Source organism: Lynx rufus, unplaced genomic scaffold (genome assembly GCF_022079265.1).
Source record: "Lynx rufus isolate CCGP_SWC_20201006 ecotype Redwood Valley unplaced genomic scaffold, mLynRuf1.p SCAF_2, whole genome shotgun sequence".
Classification (NCBI taxonomy): domain Eukaryota; kingdom Metazoa; phylum Chordata; class Mammalia; order Carnivora; family Felidae; genus Lynx; species Lynx rufus.
The window spans coordinates 74,024,068-74,047,846 of NW_025814834.1; the positions used below are offsets into that span (position 1 = coordinate 74,024,068).

Below are 23,779 nucleotides of genomic sequence, written 5' to 3' on the forward strand. Positions count from 1 at the left end.
GACAGTCACCTACTTAACCACAATACCATTGTGATAGCTAAGAAAATGAACAAAAACTCCATAATATCCTCCTGCATCTAGTCTATATTCCAGTTTCCCTAGTTGATATTTAAATTTTTTCATAGCCTCCCCAACTAAGATAATATAACCACATGAAGAAAAAAATTATTTCAACTAACTTTTGAAACTAGTGCTTTTTACAGCCTTTGTTGGATGAATTCTAAGGGAAAACTTTCTGTTTTACTGGAAAAAAAATCCTAAACTTCACTCAGTAGGTTTAATATTTGTGCTAATTGTGACCTTGAAATATTCTACATTTGTGGTAGGACAAAACATTTAAAAGAACGTTTTAATGTTAATGGGGCTAGGACTGTGTGTACAAGAAAAGATACCAATGTTAAATTAATAAAATTTTAAAATGTTAATATTAAACATAAAATGAAGATATCAATAAGGACTTGTGATTTTTTTTTTTTGTTTTAAATAAATTTTTCTCTCTCTGGAAATAGTCACTGAAATGGCCTAGAAACAATGACACTTCAATAGCAATGAGTATATCTAGTACTATTTAAGTCTGTGATGGCCCTCCCTTCTGTTATCCCTCTGTAACTGGGGTCACTACACTTTTTCTGTAAAGGGCTAGATAATAAATATTTCAGCCTGTGGGCCATACACTGCAGGTGCTAAATCACACAGACTAGCATCTACCTCAATTTAGGTATTGATTCCTAAATATTATTTTCTCTTTTTTTTCCCCCATTTCTTTTTCTTTCTTCCAAGGTTTTATTTAAATTCAAGTTAGTTAAGGGACGCCTGGATGGCCTAGTCAGTTAAGTATCTGACTTCGGCTCAGGTCATGATCTCACAGTTTGTGGGTTCGAGTACCACATCAGGTTCTGTGCTGAATTGCTCAGAGCCTGGAGCCTGCTTCAGAGTCTGTCTCCTTCTCTCTCTGCTCCTCCTCTGCTCACTCTGTGTCTCACTCTGTCTCTCAAAAATATATAAATGTAAAAAAAAATTTTAAATTCAAGTTAGTTACCATATAGTGTAGTATTGGTTTCAGGAATAGAATTTAGTGATCCATCATTTACATATAGCACCCAGTGATCATCCCAACAAGTGCCCTCCTTAATGCCCATCACCGATTTAGCCCATCCCCCCACTTATGCCCCGTCTAGAAACTCTGTTTGTTCTCTGTATTTTTAAAAAAATTTTTCTTTAGTGTTTATTTATTTTTGAGAGAAGGAGACAGAGTGTGAGTGGGGGAGGGTCAGAGAAAGAGCGAGACACAGAATTCAAACAGGCTCCAGGCTCTGAGCTGTCAGCACAGAGCCTAACCCGGAGCTCGAACTCACGAACTGTGAGATCATGACCTGAGCCAAAGCCGGATGTTCAACCAACTGAGCCACCCAGGCACCCCTCTTGGTTCTCCGTAATTAAGAATCTCTTATGGTTTGTGTCCCTCTCTTTTTTTTAATCTTATTTTATTTTTCCTTCCCTTCCCCTATGTTCATCTATTTTGTTTCTTAAATTCCTCATATGAGTGAAATCATATGGTATTTGTCTTCCTCTGACTGACTTATTTCACTTAGCATAATACTCTCTTTCTATCCACATTGTCGCAAATGGCAAGATTTCATTCATTTTAATGGCGGAGTGATATTCCATTGTGTGTATGTATATGTATATATACATATATATATATATATATATATATATATATATATACACACACATATATATATATAACTCATCTTCTTTATCTGTTCATCCGTTGATGGACATTTGGCCTCTTTCCACAATTTGACTATTATTGATAGTGCTGCTATAAACAGTGGGGTGCATGTGCCCCTTCAAATCAGTGTTTTTGTATCCTTTGGGTAAATACCTAGTAGTGCAATTGCTGGGTCATGGTGTAGTTCCCTACTGGTTTCCAGAGTGGCTGCACCAGTTTTCATTCCCACCAGCAGTGTAAGGGGGTTCCCCTTTCTCCGCATCATCACGAACAGCTGCTATTTCCTGAGTTGTTAATTTTAGCCATTCTGACAGGTGTAAGTTGGTAGCTCATTGTGGCTTTGATTCGCTCTAACCATCATTTTCACCTAAAGGAACCAGGATTAATTGAAAAGAAAATGGCTGATTCTAGGTCTAGAGCTGAGAAATTATAAGTGGAGCTTAGACTGTTTTATTTTGTCAGCTCATAAATGTTGAAGAAATAATAGATTTAGAAACTGGCACTTTTTTTTTCAATATATGAAGTTTATTGTCAAATTGGTTTCCATACAACACCCAGTGCTCATCCCAAAAGGTGCCCTCCTCACTACCCATCACCCACCCTCCCCTCCCTCCCACCCCCCTTCAACCCTCAGTTTGTTCTCAGTTTTTAAGAGTCTCTTGGGGCACCTGGGTGGCTCAGTTGGTTGAGCGGCGACTTCGGCTCAGGTCACGGTCTTGCGGTTGGTGAGTTCGAGCCCCCGTCGGGCTCTGTGCTGACAGCTCAGAGCCTGGAGCCTGTTTCGGATTCTGTGTCTCCCTCTCTCTGCCCCTCCCCTGTCTCTCTCTGTCTCAAAAATAAATAAACGTTAAAAAAATTAAAAAAAAAAGTCTCTTATGCTTTGGCTCTCTCCCACTCTAACCTCTTTTTTTTTTCCTTCCCCTCCCCCATGGGTTTCTGTTAAGTTTCTCAGGATCTACATAAAAGTGAAAACATATGGTATCTGTCTTTCTCTGTATGGCTTATTTCACTTAGCATAACACTCTCCACTTCCATCCACGTTGCTACAAAGGGCCATATTTCATTCTTTCTCATTGTCACATAGTACTCCATTGTGTATATAAACCACAATTTCTTTATCCATTCATCAAACTGGCACTTTTCAATCTCCAATGTAATAATTATTTCAGGCAAAGATCATCAATAGATAGTAAAATCTTTGGATGGAAAATTTTTGAGAAATAAGATATTTATGCAGAGCCAAAGTATCACTCAATGAATTACTTACTAAATGAAAAGAGGGGAGAAAACATGCCTGTACAATGGGGAGATCTGGGTATCACCACTTTAATCAAATGTACTCATTTAACATGACTCATAGTGGACTAATAGCTTGACATTGTGCCTTCTGAGATGATGCGATATTAAATACATCTTACATCACCTTTTTGCCCAAAATACTTTATCTCAGTATAACCGATTTTCTAGTATAGGAATTGGCAAAGATTTTTTAGAAAGAGACGGACTGTAATTTTTTTAGGCTTTGTGAGCTATATGGTCTCCTGTGACCAGTCTCAACCCTGTCCATATATCAGGAAATCAACTATAGACAATATGTAAACTAATGGGTGTGGCTCTGTTCTCTGTTTGTAAATAAATAAAACTTTATTTACAAAAAATAAAGTGGGGTATTGGATTTGGCCTGTGAGTTATAGTTGGTCAACCCTTCCTTGTTTGAGACTTAACTTACAGGAAATTCAGGGGGAAGAGGAATGAAAGGAAATAATTAGATACCAAGAGAAAATAATCAGATAAATCCAAAATGACAGACATGTTGCAAAACAACTTTAAATGCTTCAAAAAAGTGAATATCATGGGTAAAAGAACTGATGGAACTGTTCAGACTAAAATAAACTAGTGAGACATAACCTGTTTCAGTGTGTGGATCTAGATAACAACCTTTTTTTTTTAATGTTTATTTTTTATTTTTGAGAGAGCGAGAAAGACAGAGCACGAGTGGGGGAGGGGCAGAGAAAGAGGGAGACAGAATCTGAAGCTGGGTCCAGGCTCTCAGCTGTCAGCACAGAGCCTGATGTGGGGCTCGAACCCACAGACGTGAGATCATGACCTGAGCAGAAGTCGGACACTCAACCGACTCAGCCACTCAGCACTCAGCCACCGATGGTGCCCCAACAACCATCTAATTTTATACATGGGCCACTAAACCCTGCGTCTCCACCCCCATTCTTGTGCAGATGATTTTTTGGATGAATGTACAGAATCTTTTGTTATCCTCTCCCTCCATCAGAATGATTTACAATCACTACCAGAACGACCAGTTTGAGAATGTCTCAACCCTCCTGGGTTGCTTTTCAAAGTCTCATGACATAAAATTGATCGTATTTTTTTACTAAACTTTTGATTACAATTATTAAGAAAGCAAGTTTATGAAGAAAGAGGCAGAAAAAAAAAACACCTATGCTTTAATCACCAATCTTTAATTATCATCAGTTACAAGCAAGCTTGTATCATTTGACCCTTATATTCCCAAAGGAAAAGAAACATTTGCTTGTTCCTGATAACAATCTAAGCAGATAACTATATTTTTACTAATAATTATAAGGCGACCTTCCTTATTCACCTGCAATTTTCCTGTGAGACATGACTTGGAATTAAAATCTCAATTTATTTCAGAAAATGTGATTTAGAACTCCTAAGTTCTGCTATAGAAAAATAACTTAAAAATAACTTGTCAGTTGAAAACAGGTTTTACCCATGGGGGAGGGAAAGGAAAAAAGAAAGAGGTTAGAGTGGGAGAGAGCCAAAGCATAAGAGACTCTTAAAAACTGAGAACAAACTGAGGGTTGATGGGGGGTGGGAGGGAGGGGATGGTGGGTGATGGGTATTGAGGAGGGCACCTTTTGGGATGAGCACTGGGTGTTGTATGGAAACCAATTTGACAATAAATTTCATATATTGAAAAAAAAAGAAAACGAATTTTAAATTAACATCAACATCTCTTTGTACTGAAACTATTTTAAGAACGTTATTTTCCAAGCTTGAAATATCATATACTTTAGAGCAAACTAATAAAGACAAGTAAGATTTCTTATAGACCAAGACAAGATGTTTTTTCCCCCCAATTCACACCTTACTGCCATGATACTTTTCTGTTCTCCCAGTAAAGCCTATACACAAATTTAGAGCAGACTTCCTTACATTCAACTAATCTTTACTAGTCTGATCATCCCTTCCTTGATTTTTCCACTCTTGTTTTAGTTTCCTTAATAAGTCATCTTTGTGAGGACAAAGCTGTTTCAAAATCAGGGCTTAATGTCCCTCGTCACATTGAAAGTTTCTCCTGCTTTTGCTTCTTAGGGGAGATGTTTTTGAACTTCACAGTGGCTTTTCAGTTATGTTTAACAAAGGGCTAAATAAAATGTGTGCTACCAGTAAAATACAAAATCAAACAAGATAAATTTAAACACAGTTCACTGTTTCTACCTTTTTTATCCTACAAACCATCCTTACAGGATGATAATTTTAAATGATCTTTTCCAACCTATAAAATAGATCTTGGGCCACTACAAGTATTGCCTGCAGATATTAGCCAAGAAGTTCAATGAAATCCCAGACATCACTACAAAAGAAAGCAAAAACATGAATTGGCATGTGTATAAAAATCACCATAAATTTGCATTTGGGAGACTGAATGATTCCTAGTGTGATTCAGAAAAATGATGAGTATGACTCATTGGGCTATTCTTTGTAGAGGGCCAGAGTTGATGAACTGAGCCTCTAGTATGGAACTCAGTGGTGATTTTATTCCAAATCTATTAACCTATTTAATTTATAAGTTAATAATAACCGAATGCCTTCTATATTGTCATAGAGTAATGAACAAAAAGGACAGTCCCTGATTTCAAGGACCTGACGGTCTAAATGGGGAATTTAAATACTCTTGGTGAGAGCAAGCGCAAAGTACTATGGGAACACATGGAAACAGCATCTAAACTAGGTACGCGGTGGCAGGGGGGTCAGGAAGTCTTCGTGGTAGAAGGAAACATCTTTCAGAAAGGGGAAATATCTTTCTGCCAAATACCTGTGGCTATTTTAAGGAAGTGCCAATAATTTGGTATAGTTGAAGCATAGGATTTGGAGTGGTTTGGGGAAAGGTTCCAGTGAGAGAAAAGGTTGAGTAGATATATAGAGGCCAAATTATGAAAGTCCTCTGAAGCCTTAAATCTTGTAGGGTTTGAGTAGGGTCAATTCTGACTTTTTAAATTTATTAATTATAATTAATTGAGTCAAACAATTACTATATATTTAGTGGTTTATACCCTATTTCCCCAAAAAAGTTTAATGTATGCACAGAGATTAAACAAATTCCAGAATACTAGAATAAAAAACTATGGAAATAATTACCCTGGGAGGTTGCACATGTTAATGTATTAATGGGTTCAAAATGGGATTAGACACACAAAATGGATGTAGTAGGTTATTAGGGGAACTTGTTTATTTAAGGCCCTCCCACAGAGGGATCTCATTGGCATGATCAGACACTGAGTCTCAGACAGAATGTTTTCTTTGTCTGAGTTAGTATTATGTGTCTTAGGTATTTATAACCTTATCCCTTATGTATACATACCCATCTATTTGGGGTACTCTTAGTAAATATGATCTTCAGGTGAGCTTAGAACATCAGAGAATATTTAGAAACCTGAAGTCCATATCTACTTTTGGGGAAAATCCAGACATCCCATCTTCCATTGACTGCATTTTTGGGTGACTTTTTAGTAATAAGATTCTCTACCTCCAAATTAAGCTTCTATGGAATCATTGATTAAAATGGCTGATTAAAAACAACTTTAGGGGGGAAAAAGCCGTTAAGATAATTTTCTTTTACTGAATTCCTCTCAAGTTCTATGAAGTGCTGTAAGTTGAATCTCTCTGAACTTATCCTAAGTGGAAACTGAGAACAATGACTCCTCTGTATAAAATTCCCAGGCATTCTGCAAGATCACTTTCAGCTTACCATTAGCCTTATCATTGCCATATAAAGAGTCTTACTTTCTTTATATTTTCTTGAGTCAGTTCCTGATCCTTTAATAACATTTGCTGACCTCCTCCTGAATTCCCTCTTAAGAATTCAACTATTGATTCAAAGACATTTAATGATCTCCCTTTCTAGTGTCTTAGTAGATACAGAGTTGGGCTTAAATTGTAGTTATTTGAAGTTCAACTTAGCTAATAAGAAGTAACTGTACAACTGCTGTACAGAGCCCAGAGATATGCCCACACAAACACTGATACACACATGTGCAGAATAGGGTCTAGGGGACAATGTAGGTAAAGGAGCAGGGATTTCAAACAGAGAAAAGTCAGATATAAAATTTATATAAAGGAATTTCTGACTTCACCTTAGAGAGGAGAGCCAATTAATAAAATAACAATTCAATATGAACATTATTCAGGTCAGTTGTTTGATATAGATTATACTTCCACATGTTTTGACTTGGGAGAGGTCAGACCACTTTGAAAGGAAAGAAGGCTGGAGGAAATGGGAACTTGTGAATTAAAGTCAGGAAATTCCACATAATTATACGGTACCTTTGTGTTTCTCCATCTTAATACTAACTGGATTCACAACAATAATGTGCTGGTAAATATTCAACAACTTGCTAGGGGTTTGGGATACGGCATGGAATAAGCCCTGATATGTAGTAGCATTTACTGTCTTTTGTGGTGTACATACTTTTACCATGGTTTATTTCAAACAAACTACTTGATGTCACTTAACACAGAGTTGAGATACTTGCATACCATTATATATTATTTCTACTGTATAGATACAACAGACATAAATAACCTCAAGAGCATAGATAATAGTAAAATAATTACTATTTGATTTTATTTGTTACCTTTCTTTTTATTTTTCAATTTTTTGTGTATTGTATTATTTATACAAGTTATTAATTGTAATGTATTTACTCCAGTAAACATGTTAGATTATTTTCAGGTGTACAATATAGTGATTCAACAACTCTACGCATTACTCAGTTCTCATCACAACAAATGCACTCCTTAATCCCCATCACCTATTTCACCCATCTCTCCACCTACTTCCCCTCTGGTAATCATCAGTTTGTTCTCTATAGTTAAAAGTCTGTTTTTTTGGTTTGTCTCTCTTTTCCTTTGCTCGTTTGTTTTGTTTCTTAAATTCCACATGAGTGAATTTGTATGTTTTTTGTCTTTCTCTGACTTATTTCACTTAGCACTATACTCTCTAGCTCCATTCATGTTGACGCCAATGGCAAGATTTCATTCTTTTTTATGGTTGAATAATATTCCATTATGTGGAATAATATTCCATTCCACATCTTCTTCATCCATTGATCAGTTGATGGACATTTCAGCTGCTTCCATAAATTGGCAATTGTAAATAATACTGCAATAAACATAGTCATGAATGTATCCCTTCAAGCTAGTGTTTTTGTGTTTTGGGGGTAAATGCCCAGTGGTGTGATTACTGGAATGTAGGGTAGTTCTATTTTTAACTTTTTGAGAAACTTCCATACTGTTTTCCAGCGTGGCTTCACCAATTTGTGTTCCCATCAATAGTGCATGAGGGTTTTTTTTTCTCTACATCCTCACCAATACTTGTTTCTTGTGTTTTTGATTTCAGCCCTTCTGACAGGTGTGAGGTGCTATCTCATTGTACTTTTTGATTTGTATTTCTGCAATGATGAGTAACGTTGAGCGCATCTTTTCGTGTGTCTGTTAGCCATGCTGCCTTTGTTTCTAAATATAATTTATTTTATTGTAAGTTAATATAATTTCATGTTTATTGATGCCTGTATTAAGCAACTAGCTTGCAAAGATCCTAAAGATCTAGCAATTGGCTCTCACCAGCTGGTATGAGGCAGCTTTGGCACTTGACCCCAGCAGATGAAAGCAATCACGACGTAGGTCGCACGAAGAGATAATTGTGATTCCCTATGGATAGCTATGGAATTGCCTGTGTGCAGACCTACTGTGCCATATTAGCTGTGCTGCCTCCCCTGTGAGTTCTCTCAAAATTCAGAAGTGAGGTCCTATGCGTCATGCACCCAAGAGACACTCTATACTCGTTGTGGCTTGTCTGGTCAGTTTGAAGAAAAGTAAAAGCTTTCCCAGAAACTTTGAAGTCTTGAATGGAAGACTGAAGGAACTTCAGTCTTCAGTATGGAGGTGGTGTTTTCATCTGGTCTTGTTAACACTGGTAGCTTAGGAAGCAGAATCAAACACAGAAAACTCTCAGGATGTGGTGTACATGATTGTGGGGAAATAGGTTCAAAAATTCCTTATACTTACATAAATGAGGTAGAAAAAAGCTTAGGCCAGAAAGCTGCCACCACGGGACGAAAGCACCCGAGGTTAGTTACTGAGATATTGTAATGAGATCACAAGAAACTTGTTATATCACCTGCAGGAAATTACTTTCCATCTGGCACCAGTGTACCTTGATCACAAACACCACTTGCCCCTCAGACCCTTTGCTTCTCACACACAAGTTAATGATTACTGACTGATTGTTTTCTCCACGCTCACCACGTGTATAAGATCTTGTTTTCTCCACATTCACCACGTGTGTAAGATCTTGAGTACTCAATAAATACGGAGATGAAACGCCTGTTCCAGCTTTTGTCTCCTCCTGGACGTTAGTCTCTCTCCTATTTCATTCTGTGTCCACTCTCTTGCTGACAAAGGGAGAACTCCAGGTTCCTAGTCTGTGACACATGATCTTTTAAAAATTGTTTCCTGGGTGGTCTATGACCAGAAAGAGGGGCTCTGAGCTAGGAACAAAGATACTTCTTGAAGAGGGAGCAAATATTTTTGACAGGAGTCTTACAAGCCTAATAAAGGTGGGGGGAGGGGAAGAGTATTATCCTAAATTTTAAGAGAATAGGCAAAAATTCAGAGAACAAGAACAAGACCTTGGGGCTAAATAGGTGCTAAATGGTGATGAAACCCCATGCGTATGACTGGAGGTTTGATCATTATAGGGCAGAAATTTGGACGACAAACTTTAAAGTCAGGATGTTGGATGTGCCTTTATGTGAAATGGCCAAACACCCGAGGCACATCAGGAGACAACAGTATCAGTTAATATATTGAGGGGGAAGTGGAAAATAAGAATAACAGACTTTGCGAGGATTTGGAGAGTGGGAAAAGCATAAGATACATACCTTAAATACAGAGAATAATCCCATAAGGTCCCTTAACTGGAAATAAAAGCAGAGAAGAGAGAATTCCTCCTACCTAAGTCCACATCTGGGCACCAATGGCCAGAAGTCAGGGAGGGAGTATCTCACATGTTCCCATAAACAACAATGGAATAAACTTTGTTAAATTATGTTTTAAGTTTATTTTGAGAAAGAGGGAGAGCATGGGAGGGGGTGTCAGAGGGAGAGCGAGAATTCCAAACAGGCTCCATGCTGTCAGCACAGATGGGTCATGAGATCGTGACCTGAGCCAAAAACAAGAGTCGTACCCTTAACTGGCTGAGCCACCCAGGCACCCCAGGAGTGGAGTAAATTAACCCCAAGTGAGACAAGTAAAGATTGCAACATGTGCAGAGCTATCAAAGTGAGTTTAGGAATTACCAGCAGGTGATGGCACATACACACATATCAGGAGTCTGTGGCAGGAATCTAAACCAAGCTGATGAGCAGGACGGGGATGGGATGCTGGAAGGAGAATATTATAGTCAGAAGAGGCCAAGTGTGTGGGAACATCCAAAGTAAAACATTAAGCGGGTAATGAACCAGGCATTTGAAAGTATTATGAGCACAGGGCAGGAATAGGAAGGCAAAAAGCAGTATCCAAGAGACTGATTACTAGAACAATCTTCTACCTTCTTGAAGCTGGGTTTTCTATTGTTCCCATGCAACAGCCACTAATCCCAGAAAAACAGTGGTTTCCAAATTTACAGAGCAAAAATATAACCTAGTGGGCATGTGAAAATACAATTCCAGATTTGTACCACCAGGGATCTTAAGATTAAGCCCAGGAATCTGCATTCTAAATAGAAGCACCACTGAAAATGCCATTTCAGTTGGCTTACCAACCACTGTCAGAGAAAGATAGCAGTGTGATTAATCCAGGGGCCCTGATGGTAAGACAGTTCTGTAAACATCCTGTTAAATAGCGAGAGTTTCAGCATCCCCACCTGGCGAGCAAATGCTAACTCCTGTGAGAGGCAAGTTCATGGCCCAGCTGTCACAACTTGTTGCAGTTGCTTGGAAACATCTACTCCTTTTACTTGTTTTTGTATCTTCTTTGATTTTTAATGTTGCCATTTTACCCTGGGTTTAATATTATGCATCATTTCCAATCTTGTTTGGAAACAGGTGGGATATAAATCCTAATTAAATAAAAAATTGCTGATGGCCTCTCATGTAATCAGAAGTGGAAAAAGGGAGTAATGCTGTTTAGTTGAATAACAAAATGTTTTATACTGAGTCTTTCTAGATAATGTATGGGAGAGTACCTTGAAAACTGTCAAGTTTTATACAACGAGATGATTTTTAAAATATCAGTACTTTATATATACCAAATAAGTATGTGTATTTATCTATTGTATTCCTATAAAGTATCTACTCAAAGCTTCTTGTACTTAGGTTTTAGTAATTGAAGGGGGAAAGACCATGTTTCCATCGAGTATACCTAAAGAGAAGAATATATCACTTTGTCAAAATATTGTGGCTCTTTATTCTTTGTAGTTCTTCCAAATCCTACAAACAGAAAGAGGATTATCAGTACCATCTGAGTATGTGTGGGCTTGAAAGCTCTAGATGTTTCTAAAAGATCAAGGCTTTTGATGCCTTTTTTTTTTTTAATCCTGGGAGCTTTTGGTGCAAGTTAATCCTTATGATGTCTCAGACTATCACTCTACAAACCCTTCCTAAGGCTTCGATGTAATGGACATAAACCATTTTATGTTGGACCAGGTTCAGCTAGGGTCTTCCTGTGGTCTGTGCTTGGCAATTGGCCTATTTGCAGAAAGGCTTGTCTCCATCTGCAATTATGCCAAGGTCTTCATATAAATGCTGTTATGCATTCAAATGGAGCAGTCCAAGCAAGACATTTCTGATCAGATTGAAGAATACATATAAGAGAGAAATGTTGGCTGTGCCTGGCTAAGGTGATAAAATTACTTTCACAACGGAGGATCCAGGCAAAAGATAGATTTATTGATGTGACAGTCTTCAGGGAAACCAGAAACATGATCTCAGAAAGATGTATACTCAAAAGGAGGCCTTAGGGAATATTCTTGTCTCTTGAAATAATGGGGAATCTGGCAGGAGGAGTTGTGACAATCGGGAGAGGACAATAAAGATTAAAATTTAGAGTTGGTTGGAGAGAGAATCTGAGTTGCCTTTCATATATGTGACAAGGTTGGCTATATCTCTAAGAAATTAAAATTATGAGTGAATACAGGGAACAAACTGATGGTTGCCAGAGGGGAGGGGAGTTGGGGGAATGGGAAAAATGAATGAAGGGGAGTGGGAGATACAGTACTCCAGTTACAGAATAAGTCACAGGGATGAAAGGTACATCATAGGGAATATAGTCAATGGTATGATAATAGTGTTGTGTGGTGACAGTTGTGGTGAGCACAGCATAACATGGACTTGTCAAATCACTGTTGCACACCTGAAATGAATATTGTGTACCGTTGTGTCAACTATACTTCAATTAAAATAAAGTTATCAGGTTGAAGGATGTGTAAGTGTCGACTTAATATTTGAAGAGCTATTTTAACTATTGACCATTGTGTTATTTGGGGCAACCATTTTTAATTTCTGTTAAAGAGAATATTTATTTTCCCAGTTTTATCAATTTTGCTGATAATAAATTCTTGATGCCAAAAAAAAGAAAGAAATTAGAATTACGTGGATATTCAGCTTATAGCTTTTATAGAAAATGAAATAGCTTTCTTTTGCTATCCAGGCCACTGGATCACCCAGTAACTTGAGGGAGAGTAAATAATTCACCTTTGAGGAGCAAGATTAACGCCGCTTCTGTTAGTGTAACTTGGACTAAGTGGGTTTTCCTGTGGGCTTAGTGTTTGGGGTCATGATTAGGCCCCTAGGAGAGCTGAGCCTGTTTCTTCTCAGAGCTTGATTACCAAGAAAGTCTTGTGACAAGAAAGAGCTCTTCTTCCTAAGAAACCACTCATGCTGTTGCTTTACACACGGTGCAAAACGTGAAAAGAGACACAACCCATCTCCTGGTGTCCTTTGTTAGCGGTGTCTAGAGAGGCCAACATTTGGCCATTGTAACTTTTATTAGAGTAAAATTTCATAAAAATTAATTACCTGTTTCGTTTACACCAGCAACTTAGGAAACTCTGCCCTACTTCTCTTCTAGCCTGTCCACCCTTTCGCCGGCTGCTCCTCAAACTTGGGATTTAGCTATAATATATAGCTGATACACTGTTAAATTGTACAAAGTGTGGTTTTGTCGACCTATTTCATTGTGCTTCTCTGGTCCATGACTCTCCTCAAGGAATTTCTCCATTTCTCCGTTCAAAGAGCGGTCCCATGGGATGTCAGTGTGTGTATCTCTAGCTTAATGTAGGAAAGGAAAATACAGGGTTTTTGAGATTTATTTCTGCCCTTACCTAAACAGTGCTGCCGAGGGAAAAAAAAAATCCTTTAAAGGGGGGGCTAAACAAACAGGAAAAAACACAGCGCCTGTGTGTCTGTTGGTTAGGTAACCAACACCTGATTTTGATTCAGCTCATTGATCTCCATTCCCCAAGATAGAGCCCCCCATGGGGCTCTGCAAGGTTCTCTGCCCCACTCCTGCTCACACATGCTCTTGTGCTCACTCTGTCGAAAGATAAATAAACTTTAAAAGGGGGGCGGAGGGTCACTGATTCAAGTATTACTTATACATTTATCTGGATCTCTGCCCACTTTATCTTATCTTTCCCGGTAAAGTTGGTCACTTTAGCCTACAGTACTATGTTCAAGCTGATGTGTCTGCTTGAGTTCTGGAGAAAGCCACAGATTTCTCTCTTGGCCTCAATAGCCTTTCTAGAACATCAGCTTCAGCATCTCACCTGGCCTCAGAGCTCATCAAGCCTGCACGGGGGACGGGCCCCCTCCCCCGAGATGCAAACGTGTCAGCGTGCACTTGGCTGGACTGCCGGGTGTGCTGCTGTGTGGAGGTGTCAGTGATTCAGTCCCAAAGGCTGAATTCTGAGACCTCAAGGAGACAGAACTAAGAGAGGACTAAGAGACAGAACTAAGACAGAACTATGACTCGGCTGAAAGTCACCGGAGGAGGGAGTTGAAACTTGGAGGCGAAACCCCCAGGGGCAGCAAGCGGATCAGCATTTAAGGGAGCAGCGGAGGAAAAAAGCAGGAGGAAAGTCATGCTCAAAATGTAATATATTTTATCTTTTGTTTTTTAAAAGGCATAATTTAAAATGCCTAACCGAAAAGTTGTGGTAAAGAAAATATTTTATAATGTTGGTAGAGGAGGGATTAGAAGGGTTACTTAAAAAAAAAAAAAACAAAAAAAAAACCTTCAAAGGTGTTTATGACAGTAACCATTCTGCTACACTGATTTTTTTTCTTGTTTTTTAAGCTTCAAGTGTTAAAGAGGCTGTTTATGAAGGCTCTTTGCTGATCATTTCCTGGACTGAAAGAAAATCAGGGTTTACTTCATTGCTGTGGGTGGCTGAATCAGTATAAAAATCTTCCGACCTTTTGATGTTTGCTGCCTATAGAAGTTCTGAGAAACCTGGGAAGGAAAGAAAGAGACCATAAGGGGATTTTCAAACAATAGTAGAGACAGCAAGTTTTATTAATCCTATTTACTTAAGTCATTTGTTTGAGGGGAGAGGACTGTTTCTTTTGTTCTTAATGCCATCCTGTCAGGACTCCTGACAAAGGGAAACCAGTTCCATCAAAATGGCCTATATGTCTGTCTCTGGAAAGACAGGACCAATTAAAATCAGAAGTTGAACATAGATAAAACCAGAGTGAAATATTTTAATTTGGTAACCCAGTGGTATATTTTATTAGTGTGGCTTTTTAAAATTTCATACCCACACAATGCTTCCTTCAGTTGTGATCTGAAAACATTCTTATTGAAATTAGGGTCATCAGAAATTATATGTATCTTAGAAGAATTCTTCAGGGAAGAAAATCCAATGAAACTAATCATCTATGCTTCTCCTCTTCTTACTTTAAAATTTTTCTTTTTCTTGGGCACCTGGGTGTCTCAGTCGGTTAAACGTTTGACTCTTGATAATGGCTCAGGTCATGATCTCACAGTTGGTGGGATGGAGCTCTGCATCAGGCTCTGCGCTGACATCACGAAGCCTGCTTGGGATATTTGCTCTTCATTCTTTCTGCCCCTCCCCCACTCAAGTGCCGGCACTCTGATGCTGTCTCTCTCAGAATAAAAAAAAAAAAATAGCATTAAGAAAAATAATTTTTTCCTTTCCAAAGTGGGAAAATAATTTAAAGAAACCTAATATTGTGAAGTAAACCCTCAATATGAGTTCCCCTCTTATGTAGTTGATAAAATGATAGCATCTTAAAGATGTTTAAATGCAATACATATTAGCTGTGACATTAAACTTTATCTACCATATAAACCATTTGTGAGTTCAAGAGTTACTGTGCAAATTACCCAAGTAGTGTTAAATGACAGATGTCTCTTCTTGGTGAACTCCTGTGATGGCAAGTGGCAAGCCCCGTATGTATTCAAAAATCTAGATGTAGGCTGTGTTTGTCTACTTGATAGGTATATCTAATGGCTCTGGGATTTTCTTATGTGATTTGGTAGGGGTATGATTTTTACACACTCATATATGTGGCACTTAATACAAATACGTGGAATAAATGAATATATGAAGGCAGTGAGGCAAATAAATGCTGATTTGCCTGGGTAGGTTGTTAAATTCCAAATCATATTTCCTGAGAGCCAACATGTCATTTGTGCCTCTCCTGCCCATCCCAAATCACAGTACCAGGAAGTTCGTGTCATGGAAATCATCTTTGAGTTTGCCTTTTAGCATCTATGGTTCCTGATCATTCAAAGGAGCCGGACACTTGATTTGAAGTTGAAGTGGTTCAACTTCTCTTACTACTCCTCAAATGATTAAATATGTTCCAAAGGAATACCCACTGATTAACAGAAGAGGGTATATTCAATTTATTCTTAATTTTTTATTTTGTCAACTCTTCTGTTATTTACCTAGTTTAGAAAATTTAATCAAATGTTTGCCATAACTTTAAAAATTTTAATCTCTTTCATTTATGGGTGAATAATGAATAATGGGTGCCTTCTGTTTTAGGCACTATGCTAGTTGTTGGGGATACAAAGGCAATTAAGACATAGCCAATACCCTCAGGAAGTGTAGTCTAACACAAACAACACATGGAAACAAACAACTATAGTACAAGTGAATAAGTGTATATGTGTTTATGCCTATTAGTTTACTTGGATATCCATCCCTGCCTGTTCAATGGAAAGGCAAGTAACATTTCCCAAGCTGGATTCTATTCAAAAAAGCTTCGATTATCAGATAATTTGCGGAAATTAGTACACTAGTCGTCTTTTTGAGAATTCATATTGCATACCACTATATTCTAATAACTATTCTGAGAGATCCTACTGTGAAGAAATCTATTTCACATTGTTTATCTTTCTCAAGCTTACTTGAATACCCAACACAATATCCATGGCACATATGTTAACATCCTGTGGAATATTAGCATTCCATGGGCCATCAATTTGGAAAACAAACTGATTATCACTTGGAACAGCTTGGCATATGCCCTTCTGTTACAGAGGATGAAAAGATAAGTATTCCCTTATACGTAGAAGATATGTTTACCGGTCAGGACTACTCAGAAGCAACTGAGAGAAACCTAACTCAGACTAGCTTAGGCAGAAGAGAGAATGAATGGGAATCCAGGAGGGAATCTTGCTTCAAGGACTCAAATGACATCTTCAGGTTCCTCTCACTCTCTTTCTGCTTCTTTACTCTTACCGGTTTGTGCATTGGAATGGACTTCCTCCTATGGGCTGGGGAAACCGGGAGGAAAAGAGACATGGCTTGATTTAATTACATTATTTTAGGTAGTGACCGCAGAGAGAAAAGAAAGCTTTTCTTCAATATTCATATATAAATCCCCAGGGAAAGATTCTTTTTTTTTTTTAATGTTTTTATTTATTTTTGAGACAAAGAGAGACAGAGCATGAGCAGGGGAGGGGCAGAGAGAGAGGGAGACACAGAATCCAAAGCAGGCTCCAGGCTCTGAGCTGTCAGCACAGAGCCTGACGTGGGGCTCGAACCCACAGATGATGAGATCATGACCTGAGCTAAAGTCAGAAGCTTAAGAGACTGAGCCACCCAGGCGCCCCCCCCACCCCAGGGAAAGATTCTGATTGGTTCAGTTGAAGCTCACTGAGGGCCAATCACTATGGTCAGATTTATAATATACTAATATTAACCATATCTGGTCACCAGGAAAAGTTGGGAGACTCTGATTAAAGGTTTCAACAGACCTACAAAGAATAAGGAAAGGCAATTTGAAGGGGATTGATAATTCTAGATTGATGATAGGGGATAAAAAAAACCTGACATGTCTACCACAATGTGGTCAAATTATTAAAATCTAGATTTGGCCATAATGGGCAGTTAGCCCTAGTATCCAATTACTTCCAGAAAGGGGGTGGGGTGGGGAATCTGCTCTTCTAATAAAGCTATTATTTTTGGAAGATATCTCCTAATTTATAAAATGGTTTATAGTTAATAATTCCAAATGTTGTGACCTCAGATGGTTAATTATATAAAAGATTTTCTTGGCTCCAGGAAGTGGCATTGCTCAAAGTTATACATTCTATGATTTTTTAAAGTGGTTGAAATGATTAACCCTGCTGTAAATATTACAGGTTAAAATTGTTGCAGTATATGATGAGGTATTAAACAAGGGGAACTTAATTCTCTGCTTTTGGATTAGAGCAAACCCAAAATAATTGAGTAGAATCTCGACCCTCTCCCATGGTACATGGTGGCTTATCTCCAAGCAGACGTGAAGAGGCATGTGCCTAATAGGCATGTTCTAATAGGCATGTGTCATTACGTTTGTTCCTAAATTTTTTGTGTATGAAAAGGACGTCCACTCTATGTGAAGCTCAGATGCCCACTAAAGCAGCAGCTCTGCATTTAACTAGCAATATGATATAGTTACACTTGAGAGATTTGTCTGAAATGAATCTTGATATTACATGAAGAAAAAATAAAAGATCAATGGATTTGGGGGTATGAAGGAGGTGGAGACCACAGATATTGATGCCTCAATTGTAGCAAGAGTCAGATCTCGGGGAAGATGTTTTGAAATTAAGAAAAGAAGTGGGTTCACTTTGGAACCATGGGTGAACAAATAAGAAGGAGCAGGTAAGGGGCGCCTGGGTGGCTCAGTCAGTTGAGTCTCCGACTTCGGCTCAGGTCATGATCTCACTGCTCGGGAGTTCAAGCCCCACGTTGGGCTCTGTGCTGACAGCTCCGAACCTGGAGCCTGCTTCGGATTCTGTGTCTCCCTCTCTCTCTGCCCCTAACCCACTCGCATTCTGTCTCTGTCTCTCTCAAAAGTAAACAAACATTAAAAAAAAATTAATTAAAAAAAAAAAAACACGGAGCAGGTAAAAGAGAAGGAGGAAAGGCAGAGAAGTAGGATGTACATTTCAAAGACGTGGCCATTAGGACCAGCCATTGTGGACAGGTTAAGTCAGAGGAGCTCTAAAAGACTCTAGGTTTACAATTTGGAGTTCCTGGTGACATTGGGGAGAATGGTTTCCAGATAATGGAGGAGGCAGAGGCCGGACTGCTTGGGTTTGGGATTAAATGAGAAGTGAAGAACTGATAACAGAAAGTATAGCTTTTTCATCTAACAAATTTCACCTAGAGAAAAAAAAAAAAAAAGGATGGTAGTTGAAAAGAGAGAGTTGAGAGACACACTTTCCCCATTTGAAGAAGTTTGCATGTGGAGAAAAAAAGAATCATGAAGTGGGAGAGAGAAATATTGAAGAAATAGGAAAGGAAGAAATGAATTTCTGGAGCAAGCTCCTAGAAACAAATAGGCTTATGGGATAAAAGCCCAGATTTAATTTTTTTTTAACGTTTGTTTATTTTTGGGACAGAGAGAGACAGAGCATGAATGGAGGGAGGGTCAGAGAGAGAGGGAGACACAGAATCTGAAACAGGCTCCAGGCTCTGAGCTGTCAGCACAGAGCCTGATGCGGGGCTCAAACTCACAGACTGTGAGATCATGACCTAAGCTGAAGTCAGATGCTTAACTGACTGAGCCACCCAGGTGCCCAAAAGCCCAGATTTAAGAAGCAAAGGATGGGTAAAATGGACTCTTGACAAGATTGGAAGTGGGCAGGACATATTGGGGAAACGAATGCTTATGGCCTCTGCAGTAAAGTGGGAGGTGAGTTTCTCTGCTAAGAGGGAGAAAGTTAAGCAGCTGGTGTAAATAACATTAATCTGGAGGAGTGTTGCATGTCCAGGTAAGGTTCGACTTCATAAATGCATAATAAATACAGCAAAGAAGCAGGGCTGGAAATTGGCAGGGCAGATGTGGAAATAAAAGAAGACAATTAAAGGATACTAGTGATTATACTCTTAAAAGCAGACCCAGGGATCCACAGCTGGAGAGAGAATAAAGTCTGTGTCTCCTAGCCTGGGAGGAAAGGAAGAAGTAGGACAGTAAACTTCACGAGGGAAGATCTAGCCCAGTGTCTGGCACACAGAACACAGTTTAAATATATCGTTGAAAATGGAGAGTCTGATGAGCTAAAGTAGCAGGTTGAGTAAGGCTAAATGATAAGAACATAAGGAACATAGGCGGTTAGCAGGCAATCCACTCCTAAAGTCGTACAGTCTTTATCAGTATATGTGTTGGCCCTAGACATTGGAGTCAGAACGGAATCCCTCTGTTTAAGATTTTGGCAGGAAACCATTCTAGGTGATGCCAAGCTCCAAGTCTGGTCTAAGGAATGAGCTGTTGAAGCAGCGGGGGAGAGAATGCTGTTGAAGCACAAGGCACACTGTAAGGGTGGAGTTTTGAATAACTGTCGGTGAATGTTGGGCAGTGACCTGGGCAGCTGGAAGTTGATTGCAAGAACCCAATGACAAAGAGGATGGTATAACCCCAAAGTCAATAGAAAAAGCTTTTCTGGAATTGTTGCCCGAGACCAGGAAAATGCCAGCCTTCTCCGTCAACAATTTTAAAGGGAAGCAATGGTGGGGGGGGGGCACCCGTGTGGCTCACTTGGTTAAGCATCTGACTCTTGGTTTCAGCTCAGGTCATTATCTCACGGTTTGTGGGTTCCAGCCCCGCATCGGGCTCTGTGCTGGCAGCTTGCTTGGAATCTTCTCTCTCCCTCTCTCTCTGTCCCTCCCCTACTCCCTCCCTCTCTCTCTCTTTCTGTCTCTCTCAAAATAAATAAACTTTAACAAAAAGGAGGAGCGATGGGAGTAGTGCCACCTGGGAAGCACTGGTTTTCAATTAAGAAAAACTATTAAAAGGAGCAACCAAGAGTGAAGTGAAATGGGGTTGTGTGCTCCAACGAAGGGAATATTTCATCACTAACTTCGTTTAGACTTGCTAGTGCGTGATCATAAAAAAGACAGACTTTTATTGTTTTTTAATTCCTTATAGACAGTGCACTCTGGAAATGCTATTGGAAGAGACGATTCTAGGCAAATTTTAAGGGCATGAAAGAATTCCTGAAACCTATATGGAAAGTGTTAGGAATAGTTCAAAAAGAGGAGGGTAGACAAATTGTGGTAGAAATGTCTTTCTGCACTAATTTGGGGGAAAGAGCTAAAATATTTGTCACATTCTTTCTGTAACTTACTCCCCACATCTTCCCCTGTATTCAAGTCCAGATTCCCAGGCTTAAGTCCTTGTTTCACAGTTGTTTATAGGTCTGTACCTAGAACTCAAGTGAACTCAGACAGCTAGGTTGAAATTGATCACAACAAACAGGAAAATGTACTTCACTCGTATTTGTGGGTTTTCACTTTCAGTATGAAAAATATCCACCCCCTTGGAACTACAAGATTTAGTCCCAAAGGAAGCGGCTCGTACCTCCTTTTTAAGGCACGAATACCTTGAAGTTATTTCTTCCTTCTTTGCTTTTACTGAGTATACCCTTTATCTCCAGTAGTCTGAGGTTTTCAACTGTCTTCAGGGTACACCAGCGTTTTATCCACTGGAAAGAAAGAAATTGTTTCTGTAGCAGCCATTCTTGTAACTGCTCATCACAGACACTGACCCAAGACTTGAGAGGGCCACTGTGGTTGGGGGAATCTGTCATTTGTGTGTGTTGGGGGTCATGGAGGCTAGGGCGAGGGTGAAAGATTCTGCTACTTGTCAGTAGCACCAAGGCAGGAATTGATCTAGTTTGGATCAATCCTGAGGCATGTAACTGTGCTATTTGGCACATGAAAACAGAAACCAGTCCTGGGTAGTAAAATGTACCTGGTTTTGTCTTGATAACAATAGTCAGGCAGAATCCCTCTAATCTGAACGTTTATCTATACTATAATTCTTTTTTTTTTAATTTTTTAAATGTTTATTTATTTCTGAGACAGACAGAGAGACAGAGCATGAGTGGGAGAGGGGCAGAGATAGAGGGAGACACAGAATCCGAAGCAGGCTCCAGGCTCCGAGCTGTCAGCACAGAGCCCGACACGGGGTTCAAACTCATGAACCATGAGATCATGACCTGAGCCAAAGTCAGTCACTCAACTGACTGAGCCACGCAGGCATCCCTATCTAGACTCTAATTCTTAAAGTGTGGTCCCTGGCTTAGCATCGCCTGGAAACATAAACGTAAATTTTCAGACTCTACTTCATTACTACTGAATGAGAAACTCTAGAGGTGGTGAAGTGATCTGAGCTTTAACAAGCCCTCCAAGTGATTCTGATGTTAGCTCAAGTTAGGTAACCAATGGGCTAGGTGGTTTTGACTTTCAGGCCTGGCTGCACATTAGAATCAATTGGAGGAAGTTTTAGCAAAATACCAACGCTTGAGCCCCAACACCACAACACCAGATTCTGATGTGATTAGTTTGGTGCGGGACATTGGCATCAGAAGTTTTTACATGTTCCAGTGATCCTAATGACTTTTACAGTTGAGAACCATCATTATAGCAATACAAGAAGGGGCTAATTTAGGACTTTGTGATAAGATTGTTCTTGATAATTATTTTTTAATTTATGTATTTTATTAGAATGTTAATTTAGGCATGCTTATAAATAACCACAAATAATATAAGACTTAAGAGAGTGGGGATCTTTTTTGTCTAGTTTAAATTTTTCCCTATTGTATCCTAAGCATCGGGGACAGTGCTTCACACATAGTAGGTGCTCAACTAACTGTATGTTGGCTAACTGAATCAATCGATTAAAGAATAGAGTTCCAATAAGAAATTGCTCTTACACCTCACAAAGGAAGCAGTAAGTGCTCTGAGCTGGAAGAATAGTCTCTGTTTGGGGCTGGCATGGCTTCCTCTCCTCTTGGTTCTGTGGATTCTCTATGAATCCTCTTTGTTCTTGCCCACGCCTATCTGTACCAGGATGTCACTGCCTTGCATCAGGATTTACATTCTATTTGCAGAAATTGGTCTCCGCTTATGCCCTTAGCCAAAATCCGCACTGAGTAGAGTCTCATTGCCTATATCATTAGAAGCATCCAGTGAGCATCAGGTTTTTTTCCTCTGGGCTAGCTTCTCCTTCTCCCCCTTTCCCCCATCGCCATTTACCTCTTGACAGGTGTTTCCACCTGGCCTGTGTTTTGATCCACATAGTCTTCCCTATTACCCTATATCTAATAGAGCGGTTTCTCTCAATTTGGTGGGAAGAACAACTTTCCAAGTGGGTTTGAGCCAAAAAAATGGATTTCCCAACAGGCAGGAACAGGTTCACCATGCTGCTGCTGAAATACCTCCGGCATGTGCCTGTTTAAAGATTTCTCATTCAATATTGAGTAAGCCACATGACCTAAACACTAAGTAGCAAGTTTGCACACAAACTGCCTTTAATTCAATAGGGTAAATTACTTCCCTGAAATGTTTTTTGGGGGAGTTCAATACTGGTTACAGTGCCCTAATTAAGATATATCTTTATGTTGTTTTATTTATTGCATAAGCTTTTTGTTAAAAAAAAAAATGGTAGCTCCTGCCACTATCCGTTGTTCCTCAGGAGTCTTCCTAATCCCCTTTGGGTGCTGTAGGTTTGTTTAGACTGAAGTTACCTGTGGCTCCAAACAGGAGGCAGGTCAAGGTTTAGTACTTAATATTTTGCCCAGTTCTCACTGAAGTTTCAGTGAAGCAAAGGGATGCTGCTACTAAAGTTCAAGGTGCTCCCAAGCCACTTGCATTCGTATACTCACCTCTTCGAGTGCTGTACACACACATAAAGAATCTCCTAAATGATACATAAACTCTCCATTCTACATGAAAGCTTCCTGTCCCTTCAACTACACTCAGGCCTGGAGGCTTATACAAAATCCTTTCCAGATTATTGTTAATGCTGTGCCTGATTCTGCAGCAGCTGTTGCCTTTGAACAATACGATGCCTCTCCTCCCCCATGAGAAGTTGAAAATGCTCCTTCTGCAATACTTTGAACCTTTGTAGAAGCAGGGAGCATAAAACGGACTGAGAGATGGACCTAGGACTCCTGTTTGGGAATTCTGTGCACAATTTAGACTTTTGAGCTTCGCCATTTCCTGACATTGACTTTCATAGCAACAGTTTAATTTGGAGAAAATCTGCTACCTCAAATAGCTAAAGGTATTTATGTGGAAAATTTTCCAAATGATTGACTTTACTGTGTTGCTATTTTCTTTCCCCATGAATATGTGAGTATTTGGCTTTCTCCCAAGAGTTTTTCTGCATCACTTCTCTTTAGGCAAAGAAAAGTTTCTGTCCAGACTGGGAGAGGAGAGAGGCACCAAGAGTTTCCCCTTTCCAAGGG

The 23,779-nt window shown here is 39.2% G+C and overlaps 1 protein-coding gene across 2 annotated transcripts in view; it reads left to right on the top strand.

The window, feature by feature from the left end:
• Nucleotides 1-23,779, top strand: part of CCDC148 (coiled-coil domain containing 148) — a 182,288-nt gene that overhangs the window by 147,796 nt on the left and 10,713 nt on the right. The window lies entirely within an intron of this gene.